At 41.3% G+C, this 24,203-nt stretch overlaps 1 protein-coding gene and 1 pseudogene across 1 annotated transcript in view; one reads left to right on the top strand and one right to left on the bottom strand.

The window, feature by feature from the left end:
* The window catches only part of FAM124A (family with sequence similarity 124 member A), a 112,605-nt gene that overhangs the window by 47,358 nt on the left and 41,044 nt on the right, over positions 1–24,203 (bottom strand). The gene's annotated exons all lie outside the window — the stretch shown is intronic.
* LOC133049665 (thymosin beta-4-like) lies at positions 1,963–3,554 on the top strand (annotated as a pseudogene).

The raw sequence follows: 24,203 nt of genomic DNA, 5'->3' as shown, positions 1-24,203 counted from the left end.
AGAAACAGTAGGCATAAAACAAATAGAAATCCTAGAACTGAAATATATGATGACTGAAGAATTCATAGAGAGCTTCAAAAATGGTCTCAACACCAGAAACTATAAGACTCCTAGAGGAGAACATAGGCAAAACCCTCTCCAACATAAATCACAGCAGGATCCTCTATGACCCACCTCCCAGAATATTGGAAATAACAGCAAAAATAAACAAATAGGACCTAATTAAACTTAAAAGCTTTTGCATAACAAAGGAAGCTATAAGGTGAAAAGACAGCCTTCAGAATGGGAGACAATAATAGCAAACGAAGCAACAGACAAAGGATTAATCTCAAAAATATACAAGCAACTCCTGAAGCTCAATTCCAGAAAAATAAATGACCCAATCAAAAAATGAGCCAAAAAACTAAACAGACATTTCTCCAAAGAAGACATACAGATGGCTAACAAACACATGAAAAGATGCTCAACATCACTCATTATCAGAGAAGTGCAAATCAAAACCACAATGAGGTACCATTACACGCCAGTCAGGATGGCTGCTATCCAAAAGTCTACAAGCAATAAATGCTGGAGAGGGTGTGGAGAAAAGGGAACCCTCTTACACTGTTGGTGGGAATGCAAACTAGTACAGCCACTATGGAGAACAGTGTGGAGATTCCTTAAAAAACTGGAAATAGAACTGCCATATGACCCAGCAATCCCACTCCTGGGCATACACACTGAGGAAACCAGATCTGAAAGAGACACGTGCACCCCAATGTTCATGGCAGCTCTGTTTATAATAGCCAGGACATGGAAGCAACCTAGATGCCCATCAGCAGATGAATGGATAAGAAAGCTGTGGTACATATACACCATGGAATATTACTCAGCCATTAAAAAGAATACCTTTGAATCAGTTCTAATGAGATGGATGAAACTGGAGCCCATTATACGGTGAAGTAAGCCAGAAAGATAAACACCAATACAGTATATACTAACACATATATATGGAATTTAGAAAGATGGAAATGATAACCCTATACGCAAGACAGAAAAAGAGATACAGATGTATAGAACAGACTTTTGGACTCTATGGGAGAAGGTGAGGGTGGGATGATATGAGAGAACAGCATCGAAACATGTATATTATCAAGTGTGAAACAGATCACCAGCCCAGGTTGGATGCATGACACAAGTGCTCAGGGCTGGTGCACTGGGATGACCCAGAGGGATGGGATGGGGAGGGAGGTGGGAGGGGGGTTCAGGATGGGGAACACATGTAAATCCATGGCTGATGCATGTCAACGTATGGCAAAAACCACTACAATATTGTAATTAGCCTCCAACTAATGAAAAAAAATGGAAAAAAAAAAAGGTCTCAACAATGCAGGAAAAAAAAAAACCATTGAACTAGCAGACTGGATATCTGAAATTATCCAGTGAAAGGAGCAAAAACAAAAACAAATGAAAAATAGTGAAGAAAGCCTATTGGACTAATGGAACACAATAAAAGAAAATGGTATCTACATTATGAGAATTCCTGAAGGACAGTAAGATAGGGACAGAAAGTATATTTAAAATGTAATGGCTGAAAACGTCCCAAACCTACAAAGATAAATGGACATGCTGATCCATGAATCCTAAAGGACCCCAGATAGGTTGAACCCAAATAGACGGCACTAAGAGACATTATAATTAAAATATCCAAAGACAAAGAATTATGGAAGCAACAATAGAGAAGAAACAAGTTACATACAAAGTTACTCCCACAGACTACCGGTGGGTTTCTCAACAGAAAAAAAATTTTTTAAATTTATTTTATCTATTTATTTATTTTTCCTTTTTTGTTTCTTAGTTTCAAACCATTTTGTTGAGGACTGACTTTCAATAGTCCACAGTGAGGGAGCTGCTCTGCTAGGTATGAAACCCCGACCCAGAAGCAGGTTGTCTATGAATGGTTTAGCACCAGGTTCCCCAAGAATGTGCGGTGCGTGGTGGGTGAGGGGGCAGCCACCTTTCCAGCAGCACCCCATGTCCCAGGAGGAAGGGCTTTCCACACTGGACTCCGGTCTCGACACGTGGCTGGGTGCAACACACCGCTACCCGAGGGATGTGGGCCTCAACAGAAAAGTTTTAAGGCAAGGAGAAAATGGGATAATACATTCAAAATATTTTAAGAAAAAGTGTCAACCAATAATTCTGTACCCAGCACAACTTTCCTTCAAAATGAAGTAGAGACATGTACACCCATGGCTGATTCATGTCAATATATGGTAAAAACCACTACAGTATTGTAAAGCAATTAGCCTCCAATTAAAATAAATAAATTTTTAAAAGAATGAAGTAGAGATAAAGACTTTGCCAAACAAACAAATGCTTGTATAAGGAAAATCAACCACTAACCCCACTTTACAAGAAATGCTAAAGGGAGTTATTTGAGTGGAAGTGAAAGGATGCCATTTAACATTATTAAAGCACAGTAAAAAACTAAGCTTCCCTGGTGGCTCAGACAGTAAAGTGTCTGCCTGCAATGAGGGAGACCTGGGTTCAATCCCAGGATCGGGAAAATTCCCTGGAGAAGGAAATGGCAACCCACTCCAGTACTCTTGCCTGGAAAATCCCATGGACAGAGGAGTCTGGTAGGCTACAGTCCGTGGGGTCGCAAAGAGTCGGTCACGATTGAGTGACTTCACTTCTTCACTTCAAAGCATAGTAAGGTAGTGTGAAACTCACCGGTAATGGTGAATATATAGTCAAACTCAGTAATATGGTAATGGTGGTGTGTAATTCATTTACACCTCTAATTTAAAAGTTAAAAGATGAGAGTAAAAATTATGACTACAATGATCTTTTATGAGATACATGAGATAAAAATATATAATGTGTAACATCAAAACCTAGAATGTAAGGAGAGAAGTAAAAGTGTAAAATTTTAGGAATGCTATTAAAGTTAACTTGGTATCAGTTTAAAATAGGGTGTTAATTCAGGCACTCAGCATTCGGCAGCAGCCACAGCTCAGATCAGACTTCACCCGCTCGCAGCTAGAGCTCCGCGCCCTCCGCAACAATGTCTGACAAGCCCGATATGGCTGAGATTGAGAAGTTCGATAAGTTGAAATTGAAGAAAAAGGAAACGCAAGAGAAAAATCCACTGCCTTTGAAAGAAACGATTGAACAGGAGAAGCAAGCAGGCGAGTCGTAATGAAGCATGCGCTGCCAGCATGCACTGTACATTCCACAAGCATTGCCTTCTTATTTTACTTCTTTTCGCTGTTTAACTTTGTAAGATGCAAAGAGGTTGGATCGAGTTTAAATGACTGTGCTACCCCTTTTTACATCAAAGAATGGAGAACTACTGACAAAGTAGGCCGGGCCTGCCTCTCCCATCTGCTTATGTGGCTGGCAGGGAAGGAAAAGAACTTGCATGTTGGTGAAGGAGGAAGCTGGGTGGGACGACAGTGAAATCTAGAGTAAAAAGCTGGTCCAAGGTGTCCTGCGGGCTGTAAAATGCAGTTTAATCAGAGTGCCATTTTTTTTTGTTGTTGTTGTTCAAATGTTTTAATTATTGGAATGCACAATTTTTAAAATATGCAAATAAAAAGTTTTAAAACCTGAAAAAAAAATAAAATAGGGTGTTAATTCTAAGATAGTTTATGTAAGCTTCATGGTAGCCACAAGGGAAAAACTTATAGTAATTACACAAAAGAATATGATAAAGAAGGCATACTGATACCAAAAAATATCAAAACACAAAAAAGACTGCAGAATAAGAAGGAACAATGGATCTAAAAATCAGCCAGAAAACAATGAACAAAATGGCACTATTAAGTTCTTAAGTATCAATAATTACTTTAAACATAAATGGATTGCATTTTCTGATCAAAAGACAAAGAATGGTTGAATGGATTAAAACAAAAACACAAGGTCCAATGATATACTACCTACTAGAGACTGACTTTAGCTTTAAAAACAGATACAAACTTTAAGAAAAGGATAAAGATATTTAAAGCAAATGGTAACAAAAAAAAGAAAAGAAACCAGGACTAGCTATACTTGTATTAGACAAAATAGAACTTTAAAAGAAAATACAAAGCAGGTCATTATATGGTAACAAAGTTGTCAATCCTTCAAAAAGATACAGCAGTTTTAAAATTTATGCTCCTAGTACTGGAGCACATCAATATGTAAAGCAAAACTAATACAGCAAAAGAAGAAATAAACAATAAAAAATAGTTGAATTTTTTGGTGAAACACTCTCAACAATGGATGGATCATTCAGACAGAGAATCAATAAGTAAACAGCAAGTTTGAACAACACTATAACTAAGCAGACCTCACAGACGTGTATGGAACATTCTAACCAACAACAGAGCACACATTCTTCTTAAATGCACATGGAACATTATCTAAGACAGACCGTATGTTAGGCCATAAAATAAGTCTTAGCAAATTCAAGAAAACTGAAATCATACCAAGTATCTTCTCTGACCACAATGTCATGAAATTAGAAATCAGTAACAGGAGGAAAACTGGAAAAACCACAAACACATAGAAATTAAACAACACTCTTCTGAAATATCATTGGGTCAAATAATAAAGAAGAAACTGAAAAGTACCTTTTGGTGAATGAAAATGAAAACAACATATTAAAACTTATGGGATACAGAAAAAGCAGTTGTAAGAGGAAAGTTCATAACAATAAAAAAAAAAATCAACCTAAGCAACAAGAAACATGTCAAATAAACAACTTAGATCTAATGCCTCAAATTAGAAAAAAGACTAACCCCAGTTTAGGCAAAGGAAGGTAATAATAAAGATCAGAACAGAAATAAATAGAGAACAAGAAAACAACAGAAAACAGTAACCAAATTAAGTGTTGGTCCTTTGAAAATATAAACAAAATGGACAAAACTTTAGCTAAACAAACCAAGGAAAAAAATAGAGAACCCAAATTTAAAAGTTATAAATGAAAGAGGAGACATTATAACTAATATCACAGAAACACAAAGAGTTAAAAGAAGATGCTATAAAAATTAAGTGCCATACAGTTTAGAAGAAATGGAAAAATTGTTAGAAACATACAACCTATCAAGAATGAATCATAAAGAAATAAAAAATCTGAACAGACTAATTACTGGTAGGCAGATTAACTCAGTAATAAAAAATCCCCCACAAAGAAAACCCCAGAATCAGATGGCTTCACTGATGTATTTTAACAAACATTTAAAGAATTAAATCTTTCTCAACCTGTTCCAAAAAAAGTGAAGAAAAGGGAACACTCTTAAATTCATTTTATAAGGACAGTATTACCCTGACACCAAAGCCAGAAAAAGACACTACAAGAAAACTACAAGCCATATCCTTAATGAATACTGACGTAGACATCTCAATAAAACACTAGCAAACCAAATTCAGTAGTATATTAAAAGGATCATTCACAATGATCAAGTAAGATTGTCCCACGATACAAGGATGGTTCAATACTTGTAAGTCAATCAATATGATATATCACATTAATAGAATCAAAGAAAAAAATCAAATGATAATCTCAATAGATGCAGAAAAAGCATTTGACAAAATTCAACATCTATTCATGTTAAAAATTCTTAACAAATTAGATACAGAGGGAACATAGCTCATGATACTAAAGGCCTTATATATCATGCCACAGTTAACATCATACCCATTGGTGAAAGGCTGAAAACTTTTCCTCTAAGATTGGAAACAAGACAATGGTGTCCACTCGCACCACTCCTATTCCACACAGCATGGACTCTTAGAACAATCAGGCAAGAAAAAGATAAAATGCATCAACACTGGAAAGCAAGAAGTAAAATGGTCTCTATTTGCAAATATATAAAAAGTTGTGAAAACTTCACCAAAAAATGTTAAAGCTAACCAATAAATTCAGAAAAGTTGCAGGATTCAAAATTAACATATAAAAATCAGTGGTTTTTCTATAAACTACTACTAATTTATCTGAGTAGGAAATAAAGAAAACGATCTCATTCACAATAGCATCAAAAACAATACAGTACTTAGTAATAAATTTAACCAAAGAAGTGTGAGTTCTTGGCACTGAAAACTGCAAGACACTGATAAAAGAAACTGAAGATTCAAGGCACAAATGAATGGAAAGGTATCCTATATGTTCACAGATTAGAAAAACTGTTATTGTTAAACTATTCATAACCCAAAGACAGATTCAATCCAATCCCTATTAAGATCCCAATGGCATTTTTTTCCCCACAGAAATAGAAGAAACCATTCTAACATCTATCAGTTCAGTTGCTCAATCGTGTCCGACTCTTTGCGACCCCATGAATCACAGCATGCCAGGCCTTCCTGTCCATCACCAACTCCCAGGGTTTACTCAAACTCATGTCCATTGAGTCGCTGATGCCATCAAGCCATCTCATCCTCTGTCGTCCCCTTCTCCTCCTGCCCCCAATCCCTCCCAGCATCAGGATCTTTTCCAACGAGTCAACTCTTCGCATGAGGTGGCCAAAGTATTGGAGCTTCAGCTTCAGCATCAGTCCTTCCAATGAACACCCAGGACTGATCTCCTTTAGGATGGACTGGTTGGATCGCCTTGCAGTCCAAGGGACTCTCAAGAGTCTTCTCCAACACCACAGTTCAAAAGCATCAATTCTTCGGCGCTCAGCTTTCTTCACAGTCCAACTCTAACATCCATACATGACCACTGGAAAAATCATAGCCTTGACTAGACAGACCTTTGTTGGCAAAGTAATGTCTCTGCTTTTTAATATGCTATCTAGGTTGGTCATAACTTTCCTTTCAAGGAGTAAGTGTCTTTTAATTTCATGGCTGCAATCACCATCTGCAGTGTTTTGGAGCCCCCCAAAATAAATAACATCTATATGGGACCACAAAAGGCCCAGAATACCCAGGGAAATCCTGAGAAAGAATATCAGATCTGGGGACATCACATTTCTTGATTTCAAGCTATATTATAAAGCTATAGTAATCAAAATAGTATGGTACTGGCATAAAAATACATGCATAGACTAGTGGGACACACTTGACAGCCCAGAAATAAGTCCGTGCATATATATAGTCAGGCTTCCTTGGTGGCTCAGTGGTAAAGAGTCTGCCTGCAATGCAGAAGATGACAGTGTGATTCCTGGGTTGGAAAGATCCCCTGGAGGAGGGCATGGCAAACCCCTCCAGTATTCCTGACTGGAGAATCCCAAGGACAGAGTAGCCTGGTGGGCTACAGTCCATGGGGTCACAAAGACTCGGAAATTACTGAAGCAACTGAGCACACATGCATGCACATATACGCAGTCAAGTAATAACTGACAGGAGAGGAATACTGTGTGTGTGTGTGTGTGTATACTTAAGATACTTTAGAAGTCATATATAATTTACAAATGCCATATATAAACATTAAGAAGTATTGGAGAAAAATAGCATTATATAATATTCTCAATAAGTAGATGTGAAATGAGGGATACCGTTGACTTGCTTCCACCCCAAGGTGAACTGGAGATATCTGTGTGTCCAGGTGGAATTTATTCCTGTTTTAACCACATTTCCCCTGCTTATAGGTCATTGGGTCTGAAGTCCATTAGAAAAAAAGGCTCACTTGACCAAGGGAGATCCCCTCTGTGCGACACTGTGGAGATGTGGCCCCATCACTTGTTAACTACTGTAACCGTGCACCAGGGTCCACACCCTCATGTTTGTCTAGGCAAGGACTCAGCGAACAGGCATCTTCAGGGATGCAGTGAGGTCCAGGGGGCAGGAAACCATTCAGGCCCCTTGTGGGCAGAGCAGGATGGTCAAACCCAGCCGTTTCCTTCCTGTGCACACAGAGAAAGTGCTCTCTGCTTGATCTAGAGTCCCAGCTGGTCTGGGAGCAGCGGCAGCTTGGTGGCACACAGCTTTCTGCAGCAGATGGACAGAGTGCCCTGCAGGCCTGGCCTGGAGGTTGTCCAGGCTCTGCCTCCCATCACTGAGGCCCTTCAGTCCTTCCTTTATTCCTTCCTGCCTCCCTTCACGGCCCACTGTTTACCGCTCCCCACCCTTGGTCCAGATAGCAGAGACAGAGAGAGAGGTCATAGGTCAAGGTCACTCACTGGGAAAGGGCAGGTTCCCGCTGAAGGCCTGTAGACTTCCCTGCCACCACTGACTGCAGCAGGGGCGACAGTGGGTCCCTCGCCCCTCTCACATGGCCTGCTGAGTGGTTCTCAAACTCTGAGGCCAGTTGTGCTTGACATGCGGGTTGCTGTTTTTTTTTTTCCAGAAGCAGGTGTTTACTGGGCACCTGCTGTGGGCAGACGCTGTGACAGCCGCACTAATGCATATTAAGTGGATCCTCACACACACCCCCTTCCAGACTACCCCAGGAAGAAGGTGACTCCCTCGAGGTGACAAAATCCTGACTCGTGGAACCTAGACTTCCTGTATCTGAGTACAAAGAGGGAGACAGAAATTCTCTGAGCATAAAATTCCGGAGGATCCCGGGGCTCATTCTCCCAGCATAAAGCCAAGAATCCAGTGGAACGTTCCTTAAAGTCTAAACAGTGTTTGACCTTCCATCTGGGTGGCTGGAAGGTCGGTGGTGGGAGAGAGAAGTCCAACCCAAAGGTCTGAGGCCCTTTAGCAAGAGGTTCTTTTCCTATCTTTCTTGGGGACAAGTGAGAAATACAGAATTTCCCTTTGTATGTATATGTGTATATTTCCCTTCATATTTGTCAGAAAGTTGACATAAGATATACAGATTACATGACCACAAAAACCTGGAAGAAAATATATCATAATGCTCTGTTATGGTGGTAGTAATTTTTTTTTTAAATTTCTAATTCCCCAAAATATTTTGGGTAATGTGGTTTGATTATTTTCTAATAAAAATGTAATAGAAACTTCCCTGGTAGTCCACTGGTTAAGACTTTGCCTTCTAGTGCAGAGTGTATGGGTTTGATCCCTGGTCAGGGAGCTGGGATCCCACATGCCTCAGGACCAGAAAACCAAAACATAAAACTGAAACAATATTGTAACAAATTTATTAAAGATGTTAAAAATGATCCACATTAAAAAAATCCTTAAAAAATCTAATAAGAAAATTTTTAATGAAAATATCAAACTGAAAAACTAAAAACAGAACTACCATGTGACCCAGCAGTTCCACTCCTGGGTATATGTTTGAAAAAAACACAAAGACACTAATTCAAAAAGATATGCACCCCCCAAAATTTAAAAAGATATGCACCCCAATGTCCATAGCAGCAAAATTCACAATTGCCAAGATATAAAAGCAATGTAAGTGTCCATCAACAGATGAATGGATAAAGAAGATGTAGTATAAATACAGAGTGGAATACTAATCAGCCATAAAAAGAATGAAAATTTGCCACTTGCAGCAACATGGATGGAGTTGGAGGGCATTCTGCTAAGTGAAAGAAGTCAGACAGAGGAAGACAAACACTGTACGATGTCACATACCTGTGGAACCTAAAAAACAAACTAGAGAATATAACAAAAAAGCAGCAGACTCATAGATACAGAGAACTGGTGGTTACCGATGGGGAGGGAAGTGGGGAGGGGCCATATAGGGGTAGGGGGTTAAGAGGTACAAACTATTAAGTATAAAACGGGCTACAAGGTATATTGTACACCATGGGAAATACAGACAATATTTTATAATAAGTATAAATGAGTATAAAACTGTGAATCACTATATCATACACCTGTGACATATAATATTGTGTTATCAACTATACTTCAATGAAAAGGATACCTAATTGGGAGCTAACAAAGAATACATTAACATAGAAGGAAAATTAAAGTAGGTCTTTCAGCCTGGTGTTTGAAGGTTCAGCCAAACCCTAAGCACTGTCCCAACAGGACCTACTCTGGATCGGTGGGATCGAGACCCCCCCCAACTCCTAACTGCTGGCTCCCAGAAGCCTTCTGCTATGGTCTTCCTATTTTCCCTGCCCTGGAAGGAGATGCTCCCCTGGAGCAAACCCACTGCACCCCACTTTCCTATACCACAGCTCGCATGTGTCACACTCCATGGGATGGTCTGGACCAGCCATGAACTTGGAGCACGGGACCCTCTTGTTCATCTTGGTCCATCTCCAGTCCCACATCTGACCGAGTGGGGACACAGTGTCTGCCGACTTGAACAGCTCCCAGCCTTGGCGCTGGACCATCCCCTTCCCCTGCAGTTAGTCACTCAGAGGCACGATGTGGCCTTCAGTGGATCGGCCCTACCTACCGGGAGCCACCTGCCATGGGCAGAATCAGCGGCCCTTTCTTCCAGGTCCACCACCAAACCAAACCCCTTTGGAAGCAGAGCCATGGACAGACCAAACTAAGTAAGCCAGGGGAGGCAGGCCGGCCATGGGGGAAAGCTGCTATAAGGACTGAGAGCAGAAAACACTGCTTAGAATCCCTTTTTCCTTCCTCTCCCTCAAAGATCTGATTCCAAGTCCTGCAAAAGCCGATAAGCCCAGTTCACTTTTTTTTTTTTTTTAACCTGATAGAAAATTACTCTTCCTTCCAGGCCTGAAAGAGCTCCCATGTCACTTACATATTCTGCAGGAATATCAAACTCGGAAGATGCTCTAGGAAATGATATTCTGGGGGCGACTTTCAGCCACCCTGGGCAATGTGCAGTGATAAACTAACCCAGTACAGGCAACGTGGTTGGCTGGAAACAGCAATTTTCTTTAGAGTCTGGACTGGGAGCCAGAAACCCTGACCAAGTGTTCCGAGCTCAGTGGCCTCCCATTCATCCACACCCCTCCCTGCTCCATGTGTGGATGCTCTGCTCCTTGGGCCACTGCAGGCCTGCCCAGAGACCAAGGGGGCGGAGGGACAAGCTAACACGTACTGAGTAGTCTCTGTGCACTGCACTTCAAGCTTGGGGCTAGGAACAGGATATGATCAGTCTTATAACTGACACACAGCTCTGTGTTAGGTTTTCAGATGTACAGCGATTCAGTACATGCAATTATACTGCGAGTGATCATCACAATATTATGACTTGTACTCTCGATGGTCTGTCATGAGCCTGCTACTAAGCACAGTTAAAATAACCTTTTTAGAGGGAATGTGCCCCAGGCAGTGCTAATCAAACATGCAGTGACAACTGGTAGTCCTGCTGAGACTATCCTGAGCGAGTGACCATGGAGAGAGGGTGCTATGGTCCTCAGCACCCGGGAGGTGTGCTAAAAATGCAGGATCTCAGGCCCTTCTCCCGACACCTCCTGGATCCGAGTTTCTGGAGGGGGGGACCCAGGGAATCTGTGATTTTCAGGACTGCTGAAACTGGAGGGGTGCTGGCAGATGCAGTGCTGGGTTCCTTGGAAAAGAACAGGGAGCAAGACAGCCAGTGTGGGCTCCTGAATCCCCACGTGCATGCCCAGTCTCCTCTGCTGTTGGTGATTCTGGGCATGGCAGGTATTGACCTAAATGTCTGGGGTGTGTCTGCAGGGCAGGGGTGCAAGTGGTCCCCTTGCTGGTAGACACGCTGAGAGGGTGCAGTAAGGAAGGTATTAGAGTGCACTAAGCCGTGTGGCAACTCCCAAGCAACCAACTGATATCCACCATCACACCATTATTATTGGGTTGGCCAAAAAAATGGGGGTTTTCCACAAAAATGTACAAAAGCTCGAGTGAACTTTTTGGCCAACCCAGTATCTCTTGGGGAAACTCTTCCCTGAATAGGCGCCTCCCCAGGCAATAAGCTGACCAACTGGAGACGGTCTGTGCCTGTCTCTGGCAGCTGGAAGCAGAAGCACCGGTCTGTAGGGTGGACAGTGTTACGTCGTCACCTGTGTCGTCTGGCCCTCCCAGAGATGCTGGCTGAGCCCGCGCCTGACTCTCCCACCTCCCCTGGGAGCAGAGGGGCTCTAGAGAAGAGGGGCTTCTATTGGCATGGCCACTGTTCTCACCTGATGTGAGGGGCGGGGGTAGGGGGCCATCCACTCGTGCCCTTTGCCCCCTACCCTGCATTCAGTACTGGAGGCCCGCTCGCCATCAGCCAGCAGACACCATGGCCCCAGGGCTCCTCCGCGGGCGCCTCCTGTCCCGGCCTCCCCTCTGGTCACTCCCCTCCCTGTTTCTAACCACCAGCCAGGGTTCTCCCTGCTCAGCCTGCCTCCAGGAGGCCTGCCCAGCACAGCCCCAAGTTCCCACCTCTCTCCCCTTCTGTCTCCTTTTCTTTGTTCATTCGTTCAACAGTGAGTGTCTGATGTGTGCCAGGCACTGTCAGAGGCACTAGGGAGCCAGCAGTGGGCAAAACAGAGAAAGTCCCTGCCTCCGGGTGCCCAGGTTCTGGTGGGGGAGACAGACAAGCCTCTATTGGATCATGGCATCTCTGTTACAGGGGACAGTGCTATGGGGAAAGGCTGGCAGGGCAGGGGCACGTGTGTGAGAAAGGGAGAGAGGGATGCCCTTCACACCATGGCCAGGGAAGGTCTTGCTGGTGGGGACACAGAGCAGAACCCTGATTGGGGGGGCGGAGGGGGAACAGCCACGTGGCCAGCTGGGCAGCGGGGGTCCAGGCAGAGGGACAGAACGGACACAGGGTGTTCCGAAGGGTCAAGAGTGACATCAGGGTGGCTGGGGCACAGTGAGGGGAGGAGGGCAGAGCAGGAAGGGCCAATGGGAGGAAACCAGCTCCATGAGGGAGGGGACAGGCAGTGGTTCCAACCACAGGAGTCACCTAATCTGGCTTATGCTCTAAAGGGACCTGCTCACTGTCCAGTGGGCAAGCGAGGGTGGAGGTAAGGTGACTGGTCAGGAGGCTGTGTGGGTGAGACTCTCTGAAACCTGAGTCATGAGAAGGAACCCACCGTGTGATGTTCTTGGAGGAGACCATCCCAGGCGGTAGGTGCAAAGGTCCTGAGGCGGGAAAGAGTTTGTTGCCTCTGAGGAAGAGAAAGCAGGCTGACATGGAAGGCAGAGAGGGAGTAAGAAGTGAGAGATAAAGGCTGAGAGATGAGCAGCTCACAAAAGGGCCTCAGTGAACATCAGGAAAGACTGTCAGGGCCATGGGAAGCTTTGGAGAGTCTTCATTTTGAGAGAGATGATATGATGCACCTTTTATGATCATGCACATAGATAGACACACACACACACACAGGTTGTGCTTGGGATCCAAGGATGGCGCTGTAAGAATTTCTACTGTAGAATCTACATCTGGAGGGTGTCGGGTGAAGCACCACTGTCTTACCTCAATGTTTGCTCACTTCTTTCCAACCACCACCCTCTTTACCCTACAGTGCAGAATACAAGGTATTGGACACCACTGTGGGCTTCCCACATGGTGCCAGTGGTGAAGAACCTGCCTGCCAGTGCAGGAGACGTAAGCAACTGTGGGTTTGATACCTGGGTTGGGAAGATCCCCTAGAAGAGAGCATGGCAACCCACTCCAGTATTCTTGCCTGGAGAATCCTATGGACAGGGGAACCTGACAGGCTATAGTTCATGGGGTCGCAAAGAGTCAGACGCGACTGAAGTGACTTAACACGGACACCATTGTACCCCACAAACAAAAAGCAAAGTCTTTCTCTGCTTTTTTTTTTTTTTCTTAAGATTTTTTTTAATGTGGACCATTTTTCAAAGTCTTCATTGAATTTGTTACAATATTGCTTCCATTTTATGCTTTGCTTTTTGGGCTGCAAGGCCATGTGGGCTTTTAGCTCCCTGACCAGGGATTGAACCCACACCCCTTGCATTGGAAGGCGAAGTCTTAACCACTGGACTGCCAGAGAAATCCCTCTCTACTTTCTTAAAAAACAAGTCTCACCCTCATGTGTTGCTGGTGGAAACGTAAAATGGCACAGCCAGTACAGAAAACAGTATGAAAGCTACTTTTTTCTAAAAATTAAACATAGACTCACCATATGACTCAGCAATTGCATGTCTGGGTATAAACCCCAAAGAAGTAAAAGCAGGGATCCAAAGAGATATTTGCACACACACGTTCACAGCAGCATTATTCACAATAGTCCAAAGGTGGACACATTTCACGTGTCCATCAATGGATGAATGGATAAACTAAATGTGGCATGTTCATGACAGAATAGTATTCAGATTTAAAAAGGAAGGGAACCTGACACAGGCTACAGTTTGGATGAACCTCGAGGACATTATGCGAAGTGAAATAAGCCCGTCACAAAAAGATAAAACACAGTACGATCCCACTTATATAAGATTCCTAGAGCAGTCAAGCGCATAGAGACAGGAAGTAGAACAGTAGTTGGCAGGAGCCAGAGGGAGGTGGGGAATGCGGGGTTACTGTTTAACTAGGACAGAGGTTCAGCTCTGCAGGATGAAAAGAGTTCTGGAGATGGGCCATGGTGATGGTTGTACAACAATGTGGCTGCAGTGACACTACTGGACTGTACATTTAAAAATGACTAAGACAGTCAACTTCACTGTTGTGTGTATTGTTATGTGTATTTTACTAAAATTATAAAATTGTTTTAGAAAGTCTCTGGAGGCCACTTTGTCTCTTATTTGCATCCTCATCAGCACCCATTTCCCTGTCCTCATGGCAGCGATGACCACAGTATTTAGGGACTGATTGTCTAGACAGTCTCCTCGCTGCATGAAGATGACAGATAAATGAACTGACATGGATGAAATCTTAAAAGCTCTCCAGTGAAGACAATCCCCAAGACTGAACCTGGCTGCTCTTTCAAAGGGTAATGATTCTTGTCAGGATTTGTTGCCTTTTAAATGTTACTTCCTGGTAGCTCAGCTGGTAAAAAATCCGCCTGCAATGCAGGAGACCTAGGTTCGATCCCTGAGTTGGGAAGATCCCCTGGAGGAAGGCATGGCAACCCACTACAGTATTCTTGCTTGGAGAATTCCATGGACAGAGAAGCCTGGCAGGCTACTATGGGTTTTCGAAGAGTGGGATACGACTGAGAGACTTTCACTCACTCACTCAAATGTTACTTAAATCTTGGTGGCTCAGTGGTAAAGAACCTGCCTGCCAATGCAGGAGACATAAGAGATGCAGGTTCAATCCCTGGGTTAGGAAGATCCCCTGGAGGAGGGCATGGCAACCCACTGTAGTATTCTTGCCTGGAGAATCCTGTGGACAGAGGATCCTGGTGGGCTACAGTCCACAGGGTCGCACAGAGTCAGACATGACAGAAGTGACTTAGCACACACAAAACCTTCTGTTTAAGCCAGTTCCCTCCTCTGCCTTCTGAGAATGCAAATAACAGCCAGTGACCATCTATAGGAGAAGTCCTCTAAAGGCTTAGACGCCATTGTTAAGTTCCCTTGCCTCTCCAAAGACATGGAGTGACCTGCTTTCCACATTTTCCAGCCTAAAACTGCAGCCACATTCTCTTGATAAAACCGATCTTTGAGTCCTCAACTGTGTCACTATGTGTCTGGATGGACCCCAAATTGCTTCTTAAGGTGTGGACCAGCCCATGGCACTCCCATGGTAGACCTCTAAGGGAGGTGGTAGGCTACTATTCAGACCTGTGTCCTTTGCAGGCTCCTCAGAGCATCTCAAGAAGATGTCAACACACAACCCAGCTCAGGTGAGTTGCAGGATAAACGCCTCCATCCTTTACCAGCTACGTGGGAACAGGTGTGCTCCAGGGACTGGGCCGGGAATAAACAAGGCAAAGTCACCGTCACTTACAATCTACCAAAAAGTTGGCTGCGAGAAACAACTTTGGGAAGACTGAAGGTGTATCCCTGCCTTTGGGGTTAAGTCCCCAGGAGCTGCAGGTGGGGAGCACCTGGTTTTGCCCAGCCTCCCTCTGCGGGGTGTCTTTGTTGCACTACATTGACTGGGCACCCTGCCCGCCCTGCAGGTGCCATGTAAGGAAGACTTGGGAGGCCTCCGTGCATTTGTTCTAGATGCACTATTGAAGGCAGGCTACTGACCCCTTGCTGGACATGAGAAGGTACGGGCAGCGCTGCTCCCAGGGCTCAGAGTCAGCAATCTGAAGTGCAATCTATTTCTGCCTCGTGGACTCTAAATTGCATCTCTGATGATGTTCCATTCTGGTTTTGCTGCTGGCGAACTCAAAATCAAATTGGGGTCCTATTTCTGGAAGAACGCTGTACAACAGAACTTTCTGCAATGATGGCAGTGTTCTGTATGTGTGCGGCCCAACATGGTAGCCACCAGCCACATGTGGCTACTGAGTATTTGAAATGAGTGAGACTGCGGAACTGAATTTTTTATTTTAATTAACTTCAATGTTAAATTTAAATGGCCACGTGTGGCTAGTGGCTACAGATTCCATGGCAGAGTTCTCAAATAGGGAATGACATGAATCTTGGATCTCACAGATGGTTTACCTTACTTTCCTAACATTATCCAAATTTCTCCTCCATTTCAAGTTTCTTTGGTATTTAGTTATTATTATTTAATTATTTTTATTAATCTTCTGATGTGGCCTATATCTTTGTCAACCAACCTAAGTCTTTGTAAAAAAATGTGGGATTTCCTTATAAAGACAAAAAACCCAGATAACATGGCCATATTCCCCCCTTTTTGATCACGTATGCCCACACTCCTTTGTGCAATATGGAGAAATTAATATGTTCATTTAAGGGAAGGGAGTCCCAAGAGTGGGGAAAGAGAAGCGTCCTCTTCTGTTTCTATGCATTGTTTCTTCATCTGGGTGTTGCTCAGGCAAAGGTTTAATTTGTGAAAATTCACCGAGCATGTATTTATGATGTGCACTTTTCCTTGTATATATTATTTATATGATTCTTCAAGAAAAAGTAAGGAAAATGTATAAAAAGAACCTCCTATGTTCAAAGTACCACATTAGTTCTAGTGTGTGTAACACAGGTCTTGGCTCCAGAAAGCTGTAGTTTCAATCATCAAACATTAGTGCAAATTTCTGAGATATATTTTATAGAGAGATATCTTCGGCAACCTCAGAGGCTGGCAACTCCGCACCCACCTATCTTTCTGCCTCTCCCCCCTAAATCAGGCAATGCCAAGAAAGGAGAGGTGAGCTTCAGGAGGTGGAAGGCTTTCTTTCCATCTAATCAGACACTAAAATCCTCAACAAAATACTAGCAAACCAAAGCTAACAACAAATTAAAAGGATTGTACACCCTGATCAAGTGGGATTTATTCCAGATATTCAAGGACTCTTCAGTATATTCAAATCAACCAGTGTGATACACCACATCAACAAACTGAAGAACAAAAACCATATGATCATCTCAATAAATGCAAAAAAAGCTTTATGACAAAGTTCAATACCCACTTATGATAAAAACTCTCTAGAAGTGGGATAAGAGGGAACCTGCCTCAACATAGTAAAGGTCATATATGTCAGATCTACAGCTAACATCATACTCCATGGTGAAAGCTGAAAGCATTTTCTATAAAATCAGGAACAAGACAAGGATGTCCACTCTTGCCACTTTTATTCAACATCATTTTGGAAGTCCTAGTCATGGCTATCAGAGAAGAAAAAGAAACAAAAGGAATCCAAATTGTAAAAGGATAAGTAAAACTGTCACTGTTTGCAGATGACATGATACTATAAATAGAAAATCCTAAAGATGCCATCAGAAAATTATTGGTTCATCAATGAATTTAGTAAAGTTGTGGGATACAAAATTAATACATAGAAATGTCTTTCATTTCTATACACTAACAACCAAAGATCAGAAGGACATATTAAGGAAACGATCCTATTTACTAGCACATAAAATAGATGAAAGTACCTAGGAAGAAACCTACCTAAGGAGGCATGAAATTAAAAGATGCTTGCTCCTTGGAAGAAAAGCTATGACCAACCTAGACAGCATATTCAAAAGCAGAGACATTACTTTGCCAACAAAGGTCCATCTAGTCAAAGCTAGGGTTTTTCCAGTAGTCATGTACGGATGTGAGAGTTGGACTATAAAGAAAGCTGAGCCCCGAGGAATCGATGCTTTTGAACTGTGGTATTGGAGAAAATTGATGCTTTTGAACTGTGGTATTGGAAAAAATTGATGCTTTTGAACCGTGTTGTTGGAGAAGACTCTTGAGAGTCCCTTGGACTACAAGGAGATCAAACCAGTCCATCCTAAAGGAAATCAGTCCTGAATATTCACTGGAATAGTCATTGGAAGGGCTGGTGCTGAAGCTGAAACTCCCAATACTTTGGTCACCTGATGTGAAGAACTGACTCATTGGAAAAGACCCTGATGCTGGGAAAGATTGAAGGTAGGAGGAGAAAGGGATGGCAGAGGATGAGATGGTTGAATGGCATCACCAACTTGATGGGCATGAGTTTGAGCAAGCTCTGGGAGTTGGTGATGGACAGGGAAGCCTGGCATGCTGCAGTCCATGGGGTAGCAAAAAGATGACTGAGCAACTGAACTGAACTGACTGAAGGAGGTAAAAGACTTGAAGTCAGAAAACTATCATGGAAAGAAATCAAAGATATACCATATCCTTGGATTAGAAGAATCAATATTGTGAAAATGACTATAATATCAAAAGCAATCTACAGATTCAATGCTATCCCTATCAAATTACCAGTGGTGTTTTTCACAGAATTAGAACAAAAAATCACACAATTTGTACAAAAACACAAAAGATTCCGAACAATCAAAGCAATCTTGAGAAAGAAGAACATAGCTAGAGGAATCAGGCTCCCTGACTTCAGACTATACTATAAAGCTACAGTAATGAAGACAGTTTGGTCGTGGCACAAAAGCAGAAATACAGATCAATGGAACAGGGCAAAGTCCAGAGATAAACCCACATACCCATGGCCACCTAATGTGTGACAAAGAAGGCAAGAATATACAATGCAGAAAAGACAGGCTCTTCAACAAGTGACGCTGGGAAAACTAGGCAGCTACATGTTAAGGAATGAAATTAGAACACTTCCTAACACTATACACAAAAATAAACACAAAATGGATTAAAGACCTAAATGTAAGACATAAATATAAAACTTAGAGGAAAACAGAGACAGAACACTCTTTGACAGGAATTGCAGCAAGATCTTCTGGGATTCACTTCCTAGATGGACCTAGAGATTGTCATACAGAGGGAAGGCAGAAAGAGAAGGTCAAATATCATATAATATACTTATATGTGGAATCTAGAAAAACGGTACAGGTGAACTTATCTGCAAACCAGAAACAGAGTCAGAAATGCAGAAAACAAACTTACAGGTCACCAGAGTGAGGGAGGGGGTGGAATGAATTGGGAGATTGGGACTGACATATATACACTACTATATATAAAATAGATAACTAACGAGAGCCTACTGTATAGGACAGGGAACTCAACGCTCTGTGTGCATGCTAAGTTGCTTTGGTCATGTCCGACTCTTTGCAACCCCATGGACTGTAGCCCACCAGGTTCCTCAGTCCATGGGATTTTCCAGGCAAGAATGCTGGAGTGGGTTACCATACCTTCCTCCATGGGATCTTCCCAACCCAGGGACTGAACGCACGTCTCTTTTATCTCCTGCATTGGCAGGCACGTTCTTTATCACTAGCACCACCTGGGAAACCCACTCAATGCTCTGTGGTGACCTAAATGAAAAGGAAATCCAAAAGCAACGTGGACATATGTATATGAATAACTGATTCACTTTGCTGTTCAGCAGAAACTAATGCACCAGTGTAAAGGAACTATTAAAAAAATAAAAGAGTGAATTTTACAAAAAATAATTCCAAATTCTTAAAAGAGGTTGAGTAGCTCCCAGAAACAAACCTCTCAGCTTTTCTCCTTCAGAGGAATTAAACACTGAAGGAGGTCTCTGAAATATGGATTGTCAAGTCAATGGGGCAGGATGAAGAAATGACACACAACCTATATTTTAAGAAAGCAACTAAAAATTACCCAACCAAGATTGTCTTCAATGTATAACTGCACCCACGTGAACAAAAGCATGTGTATTGAAAATGAAACTTGGGAAACACACTGCTAAGGAGAATGTGGGAGAAAAAAAAAAAAGGTGCTCTCTCCACTGGGTCCCTCCTCCCACAACCAAAACATCTTAATTTGCTAAAGACTGAAGCATATAAATTTTTACTTTTAAAAGGAACTTAGAGAGTTGGACCGACTTCTCTGGTGGCTCAGACAGTAAAGAATCTGCCTGCAATGTGGGAGACCTGGGTTCGATCCCTGGGTTCGGAAGACCCCCTGGAGAAGGGAACGGCAATCCACTTCATTATTCTTGTCTGGAGAATTCCATGTACAGAGGAGCCTGATGGTCTATAGTCCACTGAAGTCACAAAGAGTTGGACACAATGGAGCCACACACACACACACTCACAAAGAGGTGGGCAGGTGTGTCAAGCTAGAGCAGAGAGCTTCTTTCTCCAGTGATGCAGTAACAGTAACCTATTCAAACGGCCATAATCAAGAACTGTGAGAGGGGACCATTATTCATTTCTGCCCACATTAATTTAACTCTTTGACATATTGCCATTTTGGACAAAAGCCCAAATTCCTGAAACCCCCATGATACAAATCTTTTCATACTTGGATGCTCTAAATTCAAAAGCCTGTACCCATACAGATTGTATAGCTATTTAAATCTGTGACTTTTCTTTGAAATATTCTTTCAGTGGTTCCTTCGAGTGGGTTTCAGGCCAAGCTTTCTTACTTTATTCTTTCATTTATATTATTACAGGGATTGAGGAGGGGGAAGTATTCTAAATAATGCAAAAAAGAAAACTTCCCTCAGAAACAATCACATTCATTTTGGACTTTTAGTATAAACAAAGTCCTTTCATTAATTTTTACTTATGCAAATGCATTATGTTTTGCATAAAGAATTGGCAGTCTTCAAATACAGAAGAAAACTTTTCTCACATTTCAAGAGATTATAAAACTGATACAGAAATACAAAGGATCATAAAAGACTAGTATAAGCCACTATATGCCAATAAAATGGACAACCTAGAGTAAGTGGACAAATTCTTAGCAAATTTCCTGAAACTGAACAGGAAAAAATAAAAAATATGAACAAATCAACCACAAGTACTGAAATTGAAACTGTGATGAAAAAACTCCCAGCGAATAAAAGCCCAGGACCAGATGGCTTCACAGGCAGATTCTATCAAACATTTAGAGAAGAGTTAACACCCATCCTATTCTGAAAAATTGCAGAGGAAGGAACACTCTCAAACTTATTCTGTGAGGCCACCATCACCCGGATACCAAAACCAAACACAGATACCACAAAAAAGAAAATTATAGGCCAATATTACTGATGAACATGGACACAAAAATCCTCAATAAGATAACTAGCAAAATGAATCCAACAATATATTAAAAGGGTAACACACCATGAAAAACTGGGATTTATCCCAGGGATGCAAGTTTTCAATATTCACAAATCAGTATGATACACCACATTAACAGACTGAAGAATAAAAACATATGATCATCTCAACAGATGCAGAAAAAGCTCCTGACAAAATTCAACACCCATTTATGTTAAAACCTCTCCAGAAAGTGGACATAGAGGAAAACTATCTCAACATAATAAAGACAAAATATGACAAACCCATAGCTAACATCATACTCAAACATGAAAAACTGAAAGCATTTCCTCTAAGTTCAGGAACAAGACAAGGATGTCCGCTCTCACCACTTTTTTCAATGTAGTTTTGGCAGTCAGAGAAGAAAAAGAAATAAAAGGAATCCAAATTGGAAAAAAGAAGCGAAACTGTCACTGTTTGCAGATGACATGATAGTACACACAGAAAATCCTAAAAATGCTACTAGAAAACTACTGGAGCTCATACATGAATCTGGTAGAGTTGTAGGATACAAAATTAATACACAGAAATCTCTTGCATTCCTATACACCAACAACAAAAGATCAGGAAGAGAAATTAAGGAAACAATCCCGATTTACCATTGCATCAAAAAGAATAAAACACCCAGGAATAAACCTACCTACAGAGGCAAAAGACCTGTACTCCAGAAACTATAAGATGCTGATGAAAGAAATGGAAGATGACACAGACGGACAGAAAGCTATACCGTGTCCTTACATTGGAAGAGTCGATATTGTCAAAATGACTATACTGCCCAAGGTAATTTACAGATTCAACGCAATCCCTATCAAATTACCAAAGGCAGTTTTTTATAGCTCTAGAATAATAAAATCTTAAAATTTGCATGGAAACACAAAAGACCCTGAGGAGCCAAAGCAATCTTGAGAAAGGAAACCAGAGCTGGAAGAATCAGGCTCCCTGACTTCAGACTATACTACCAAGCTACAGACAGTATGGTACAGTGCAAGACAGACTTATAGATCAATAGAACAGGATTAAAAGCCCAGAATTAAATCCCTGCACCTTTGGTCAATTAATCTGTGACAAAGAAGTCAAGAACGTACAATGGAGAAAAGACAGTCTTCAATAAGTGGTGCTGGGAGAACAGACAGCCACATGTAAAAGAATAAAATTAGAACACTAGCACCATACACAAAAGAAGTCTCAAAATGGATTAAAGACCTAAATATAAGACCAGATTCTATAAAACTTTTAGAGAAAAACATAGGCAGAATACCCTTTGACATAAATCACAGCAAGATCTTCTATCCATAGCCTACAGAAATGAAAATAAAAACAAAAATAAACAAATGGGACCTAATTAAACTTAAAAGCTTTTGCACAGCAAAGGAAACCATAAACAAAACAAAAAGACAACCCAAAGAATGGGAGAAACTATTTGCAAATGGTGCAACCAACAAAAGATTAATCTTTAAAATATACAAACAGGTCATGTAGTTCAATATCAAAAACACAAACAACCCAATCAAAAAATAGGCACAAGATCTAAATAGACTTTTCTTCAAAGACAGCATAGAGATAGCCAAAAAGAAAAAAAAAAAACAACCAACAACAAAAACCTATGAAAAGATGTTCAACATCACTAATTATTAGAGAAATGCAAATCAAAACTACAATGAAGTATCACTTCATACTGGTCATAATGGCCAGCATCAAAAAATCTACAAACAATAAATGCTGGAGAGGGTGTGGAGAAAAAGGAACTCTCCTACACTCTTGGTAGGAATGTAAATTGGTACAACCACTATGGAGAACTGCATTGAGGTTCCTTAAAAAACAAACAGAAATAACATGTGATCCAACAATCCCACTCCTAAGCATATATCTGGAGAAAACCATAATTCAAAAAGAATACACATACCCCAGGGTTCATTGCAGTACTACTTACAATAGCCAAGACATGGAAGCAACCTAAGTGTCCACTGACAAATAAATGGATAAAGAAGATATGGCACATATATACAATGGAATATCACTCAGCCATAAAAAAGATTAAAACAACCTCTGATACCCTAGAAATGTATGGAAACCCTTCTCAGAAAAGTCATGTAATTAGTGTACATCTCGTTTCATTCGTAAATGATTAGCCTCCATTTTGTAACTGTAGAAATCACAGTTCTGAGATCACTGTATCAGAGGAATGAATATCGTTGTTTATGCTTGTAATCTGTATTTAATCAGTTACACAGTGGATTGGAAAAGGTTTTATTCTTTCTATGTGTGATAGTACATGTTAATAAAACTGATGGTTTCTTGTGGAAAAAAAAAAGATTAAAACAATGCCACTTGCAGCAACATGGACAGACCTAGAGATTAACATACTAAGTGAAGTAAGTCAGACAAAGACAAATACAATATCACTTCTATGTGGAATCTAAAAAATTATAGAAATAAACTTATTTACAAAACAGAAGCAGATGTACAGACTTCAAAAACAAACATGGTTATCAAAGGGGGAAAGGTGGAGGGCAGAGGATAAACTAGAAGGTTGGGACTAACATATATATAAACTACATATAACATAGACAATCAACAAGGACCTGTTGTATAGCACAAGGAACTCCACTTAATACTCCATAATAACCTTATGAAAAAAGAACGTGAAAAAGAATAGATATATATATATCTGAAACACTTTAATGTATACCTGAAACAAACACAACATTGTAAATCAACTAGACTCCAATACAAAATAAAAGTTAAAACAAATAGCGTTTAGTTCAGTGACTAATAAAGCAATATTATATCTTATTTGCATAATTCAAAGAGAAATCTGAAAATTACCTATTTCTTTTAAATCGTAAATATTTCAAGGTGACTTTTTTGACTTGGGCAATGTGGCCTAGCTATAGTTTGAACCAGGTATCTGACATGTGCCAAATTCTCACTTCATTTTGCAATATGTGGATTATACTTCT

The sequence above is a fragment of the Dama dama genome, chromosome 30 (genome assembly GCF_033118175.1).
Source record: "Dama dama isolate Ldn47 chromosome 30, ASM3311817v1, whole genome shotgun sequence".
NCBI lineage: Eukaryota > Metazoa > Chordata > Mammalia > Artiodactyla > Cervidae > Dama > Dama dama.
Note: the sequence above shows the minus strand (reverse complement) of the source record. Positions and strands in the feature narration are given on the sequence as shown.